Source organism: Nicotiana tabacum, chromosome 20 (assembly GCF_000715075.1).
Source record: "Nicotiana tabacum cultivar K326 chromosome 20, ASM71507v2, whole genome shotgun sequence".
Taxonomy (NCBI): Eukaryota; Viridiplantae; Streptophyta; class Magnoliopsida; order Solanales; family Solanaceae; genus Nicotiana; species Nicotiana tabacum.
In genome coordinates this window covers 135,470,674-135,476,673 of record NC_134099.1, presented here as the reverse complement: position 1 = coordinate 135,476,673, position 6,000 = coordinate 135,470,674, and positions in this window count along the sequence as shown.

Here is a 6,000-nt window from a genome sequence, read left to right as displayed (position 1 = left end):
GAGCCCACATGCCCGGATTTCGAAATTTTTCGAAGAAAGTTGTTACCCATAACCTCACGAACTCAAATATATAATTTTCATTAAATTCCATAGCCATTTCCATGGTTAAATCCCATTTTTATCAAAATCTAGGTTTTTCATCTAAATCCATGATTTTCACAATTTTACATGTTAAAATCTACCCATAATCTATGTATTTAACTCACATTGTATAGAGATTACTTGCCTCAAAGTGCTAAGTGAAAACCCCTCTTCAAATAGCTCCATAATCGCCCAAGAGAATGAAAAATGAGAGAAAATGTCCCAAGTCACGTTTTTAAAACAAGACACTGCCCAGCTGCCACTTCTTCACGAATGCGGAAAGGGCCTCGCGATCGCGAAGGCAAACAGCCTAGGCTGAGAAAGTTTGGCCATCGCGAACGCGACCAAGGCTTCTCAAATGCGGAGGCTTACCTGCCCTTCCCTACGCGAATGCGAGGGCACCTTCGCGAACGCGTAGACCAACGATGCCACCCCCCACCCAGCTTGTCTTACCCTTCGTGAACGAGAACCCCATCATGCAAACGCGAAGGTCAGTAACATAGAGCTTCACGATCGCGAGCTCTTTCCCCCGAACGTAGCACAAAAATTCCCTAACCCATATTCCCTAATCGCGAACGTGATAAATGGGGATTTTAACCGATTATTTTCTCTTTCTCACTTGCATTTTGGGCTTACAATGCGTAAAGGTATTCTACAAAACTAACATAATATGCTTGCTTGCATGGAATTGTTCACAATGAGCCAAAGTGGTCATGATCAACTCATAAAGGAGTCAAAACAGGAATAAAGACCAAGACTGGGCCAAGACTGTAGAACGCAGACCGCGACAGAAAAGTGTGGCCGCGAAAGTATCACCGCGGACGCGGTCATGAATTCGCGGACCGCGAAAGGTAGAATCAAAGAGGTAGTTATTGGGCATAGACGTGGACGTGGACCGTGCCAGAAATTGGCGGCCACGAAAATAGCACCGCATCCGCGATTGAATTTTTGTTGATCGCATTTGCTAAGGTTCAGAGAGTTCAATAAAAAGGCAAAAATGTTAAGCACGGACTGCATCAAAATTACGCGGCCGCGGAAAGCTCTCACGCGGATGCAGTCACAATTACGCAATCCGTGGAAAGCTCTCACGCGGATGCAGTCACAATTACGCAATCCGCGAAACAAGTTCCAGACTGGTCACAGAATTAAAGAAACACGGACCGCGCTCAATATTACGCAGTCGCGAAAGCAAGAATGCGGCCGCGATCAAAATTACGCGGCCGCAAAACCTCCGCAAGGGAATTTTTATCCGGAAATTTCAGCCTAGTATAAATAGATCTTTTTCACATTAGGTTAAGTTATGTTTTGCTGAGCACATGAGACAGCTAGTTTTACCTTTTTGGACAATTTTGTACAAGATTTACCTTATAACATTAGATTTTCATCTTTCAATTTACTATTATGGATTTTTTCTCTTTATCTTTGATTTCTGCTATTTCCATGAGTAGCTAAACCAATAGCTAGGGTTGTGACCCAACCCTAGTGTGGGTATTTAATGAGTCTTGAATTTTAGGGCTTGAATATGTATGGGTTAGTGATTTTTAGCCTAGTTCTTGCTTGAACTATTGAATTAGTGGTTGCAAACACTGATTTATGCCTTTATGACTTAGTCTCTACTTGAAAAGAGGGACTAAATCTAGAAAAACTAGGCTAACAAGGAATTGGGTGAACTCAAGAAATTGATAGCCCCAATTAAAGGGTTAAACCTAGATATAATAATACCTGACTTGGGATAAAACCACTTGCATTGCATGAATACCCATTTGGACTTGAGAAAGCCAAATTGGAAAAAATCGCTCGAACTACCGAGAGGTATAGAGTGAGTACCCTAGTGTGATAGTTATATCACGACCCCAACTAATCACATGATTGCCATAGATTATTGCTACCCATTAGATATCCATCTAGGCGGAAGTCATTACCCTAGTCCCTTTAAATCTTTGAAAACAACCAACAAAAACATTGTACTTAGCTTCAATTACTGCATGCTATAGACTAGAAGTAGAAGTAGAAAACAAACCAACCATTTGTGGAAGTGAAATGAAGAGCAAAACCCGCATCTCTACTTGGATACAAACCTAACTCCAAACAAATTAACTCCCTGTGGATTCGATCCCGACCTTTGTTGGGTAAAACTGCATCGACCATCCTCGCTACTCAATAGTAGTGCAGGCTTAAACCCCATCAATTTTTGGCACCGTTGCCATAGAGTTAGACGGTTTTAGCTATATATCTGAGTATTTGTGTGTTTTGTTTTTCTTTCCTTCCGTTTTTCTAATTTGTGTGTGAATTGCTTTTAGGTACCAAATGGCTCTTAAAAATGACGCCCTCGGAAATTTGCCATTGGGGGAGGAGGTAGATGATGATAACGTGGATGAGATTCAACCCAAACCTCAAGCACAAAGGAGAGGCCGACCACCTCATGGTAATATTTCAAATCCTCCCCCACCTCTAGCAAGGGCAGCATACCGGGTATTGCCCAACGAAGGATACGCAAGTGCAATAGTCCCGCCCCGGATTAGGGTGAGAAACTTCCAAATAACCAATGTCATACTTACACTCTTGGAATAGATGGGTTTCTTCACCGGAGCTCCACACCAAAATGCCTACAAGCATCTCAAGGGTTTTGTTGACACGTGTTGAGGGAGCAAGAAAACCAACGTTTTTGAGGACGCACTGAGGTTAAGGCTATTCCCATTTTCTCTAAGGGGGAAGGCTTTGCATTGGCTTGAAAGGTTGCCCAACCATTCCATCACTACTTGGGATGAGTTGGCCGAGAAGTTCATCGCAAAGTTCTTTTCTCCAGGACATATGGTGACGCTAAGATATGAGATACTTGCATTTAAACAAGAGCCAAAAGAACCACTTCATGAAACGCTTCATGAGATTTGGGAAAGGTATCAGACGATGGTTAAAGAGTGTCCGAATAATGATATGACCGAAGTCATGATCCAACAAACATCTACCGTGGCATAAATACAACAAACCAATGTATGGTTAACCAACTCTCCGGGAGGAACTTTATGAACACGCCATATGCCGAAGCATGTGAAATAATTGATGAGATGGTGGATACCTCTTCAGCGTGCCAAAGTCGAGCTAATGTGCCACAAGGTGACCCTAATGTCACTCACCTACACAAGGAGCTCCATGACCACTGCCAAGCTATAGCCGAGTTGACTACTACCATGAACCAATCGGCCAAAGCTCAGTGGCAACAAGTTCAAGGGCCAAAACAAGTGAATGCCATGGAAGGAGTGAATATGATAATCAATAAGAGAAGGCAACGAGGTCAACAAATGCAAAACAGTCGGGACCAATTTGAGCAAAGTGGTAGTGGTTACAATCAAGATGATATGTATGATGAGCAAAGTGAAGAGGTTCAATATGTGAACAATTACCAAGGTCAACGGGGCAATGCTCCGAATCAACAATAGTGGAGATCCCAAGGAAATTGGGGAAATCAAAATCAACAAGGAAATTGGAATAGTGGCAACAACAACAACCAAAGCAACTGGGGGAACAACAATCAAAATTGGGGCAACCAAAGAAACCAAGGCAATTGGGGTGGCAACAATAATAGCAATTGGGGAGGCAATAACAACCAAGAGGATTGGAACAACAATAATCAAGGGAATCGGGGGCCGGGCTTTCAAAGGCCTCCGATGTATCAACAACCAAACAACCCACCTCCATATGTATCACAAGTTCCTAGCTCGTTCAATCATGAGATGGGGCGGATAGAATCCATGTTTGAGCAAATGATGAAGAAAAAACGCCAACTCTGATGCCCAATTGGCCTCCCACAACACTTCCATCCGCAACTTGGAAGTCCAACTTGGCCAAATTTCTCAAGCTTTGAATACTCGCCCTAATAAGGCACTATCAAGTGATATGGTAGTAAACCCGAAGGGTGGGAACACTACGGGCCATGCGATGGCGGTGACTACAAGAAGTGGTGGGGTGGAATTGCTAGTTCCTTTAATACAAGAAAGGTTGTGAGTGATGATGTGTTGGTGAAAGATGATGATGAGCCAATCAATGAGTTAAGTGAATGATGAAGTGAGGATAGACATTGATGACAACATGGAGGAGACACAAAATGACATGAACCCGTCTAGGGAATACGTGATAGACATACCGGAAACGGTAGTGCCCAAACCCAAGGCACCCTTTCCAAGGCCTCCTCCACTATATCCTCAAAGGCTCGCAAAGCAAAACAATGAGAATCAGTTCAAGAAATTCATTGATATAATGAAAAGTTTGTCCATCAATATGCCTTTGGTTGAAGCTCTAGAACAAATACTGGGATATGCCAAGTTCATGAAAGACTTGGTGACAAAGAAGAGATCCATGAATTATGAAATGATCAAAATGACGCATCAAGTGAGTGCCATTGTACATTCTATGGCTCCAAAGCTAGAAGACCCCGATGCCTTTACAATTTCGTGCACTATTGGTAGTGCCGATTTCGCCAAAGCTTTGTGCGACTTAAGGGCAAACATTAACTTGATGCCATATTTTGTGTTCAAGACATTGGGGATTGGGAAACCAAGGCCCACATCCATGAGGTTGCAAATGGCGGATAGGACAATGAAGAGGCCATTGGGGATCACTGATGATGTGCTAGTTCGGGTCGACAAGTTCATACTTCCCGTGGATTTTGTGATACTTGACTGTGAGGTTGACTATAAGGTGCCGATCATATTGAGGAGACCTTTCCTAGCTACAGGGAAGGCCTTAGTTGATGTGGAATCAGGGGAGCTCACCTTCCGGGTGGGCGATGAAAAAGTTATATTCCATGTTTGCAAGTCAATGAGGCAACCTAATAGCAACGAAGTATGTTCGTTTGTGGATCTTGTGACCGAGGTGATTGTTGAAGACACAAGTGCTATGATTAATATGGAAGACCCTTTGGAAGCTGTGTTGTTGAACCATGATGTGACTGAGGATGAAGGCTTAGTTGAATATGTCAATGCTTTACGAGGAATGGGTTCATATACATATGTGCCCCAGAAACTTTCCTTGGACCTTGAGAACCGGAAGACTCCACCAACAAAGCCCTCAATCGAGGAGCCTCCCATATTAGAGTTGAAGCCTTTGCCTTCACACCTCAGGTATGAGTTCTTAGGCCCTTGTTCCACTTTACCTGTTATTCTTTCCTCTTGCTTAACTAACGTGCAGGTAGACGCCACCCTTCCGGTTCTCCAAAGGAGTAAGAAGGCAATAGGTTGGACATTGGCGGATATTTGGGGTATAAGCCCCACCTTTTGCATACACAAAATCATATTGGAGGAAGATGCCAAACCCTCCGTGGAACATCAAAGAAGGTTAAATGAGGCCATGTAAGAGGTTGTCAAGAAAGAGGTTATCAAGTGGCTTGATGTAGGGGTTGTGTACCCCATTTCAGATAGTTCATAGACTTCGCTGGTACAATATGTGACAAAGAAGGGGGTATTACTGTGGTTACAAATGAGAAAAATGAGTTGATCCCCACTAGGACTGTCACCGGATGGAGGGTATGCATGGATTACCGAAAGCTGAACAAAATGACCTGCAAAGACCAAGAGAAAATCACCTTCACATGTTCGTATGGCACATTTGCATTCTCATGGATGTCGTTTGGTTTATTTAATGCACCGGCTACCTTTCAGTGGTGTATGATGGTAATAATTACGGATATGGTGGAGGACTTCCTCGAAGTGTTCATGGATGATTTTTCTATTGTGGGGGATTCTTTTGATGAGTGTTTGGTCAAGCTTGATAAAGTCTTGGCACGTTGTGAAGAGACCAACTTAGTACTTAATTGGGAGAAGTGCCACTTTATGGTTGAAGAGGGCATTGTCCTCGGCCATAAGATCTCCAAGAATGGTATTGAGGTGGATAAAGCAAAGATTGCAGTGATATCAAAACTCCCTC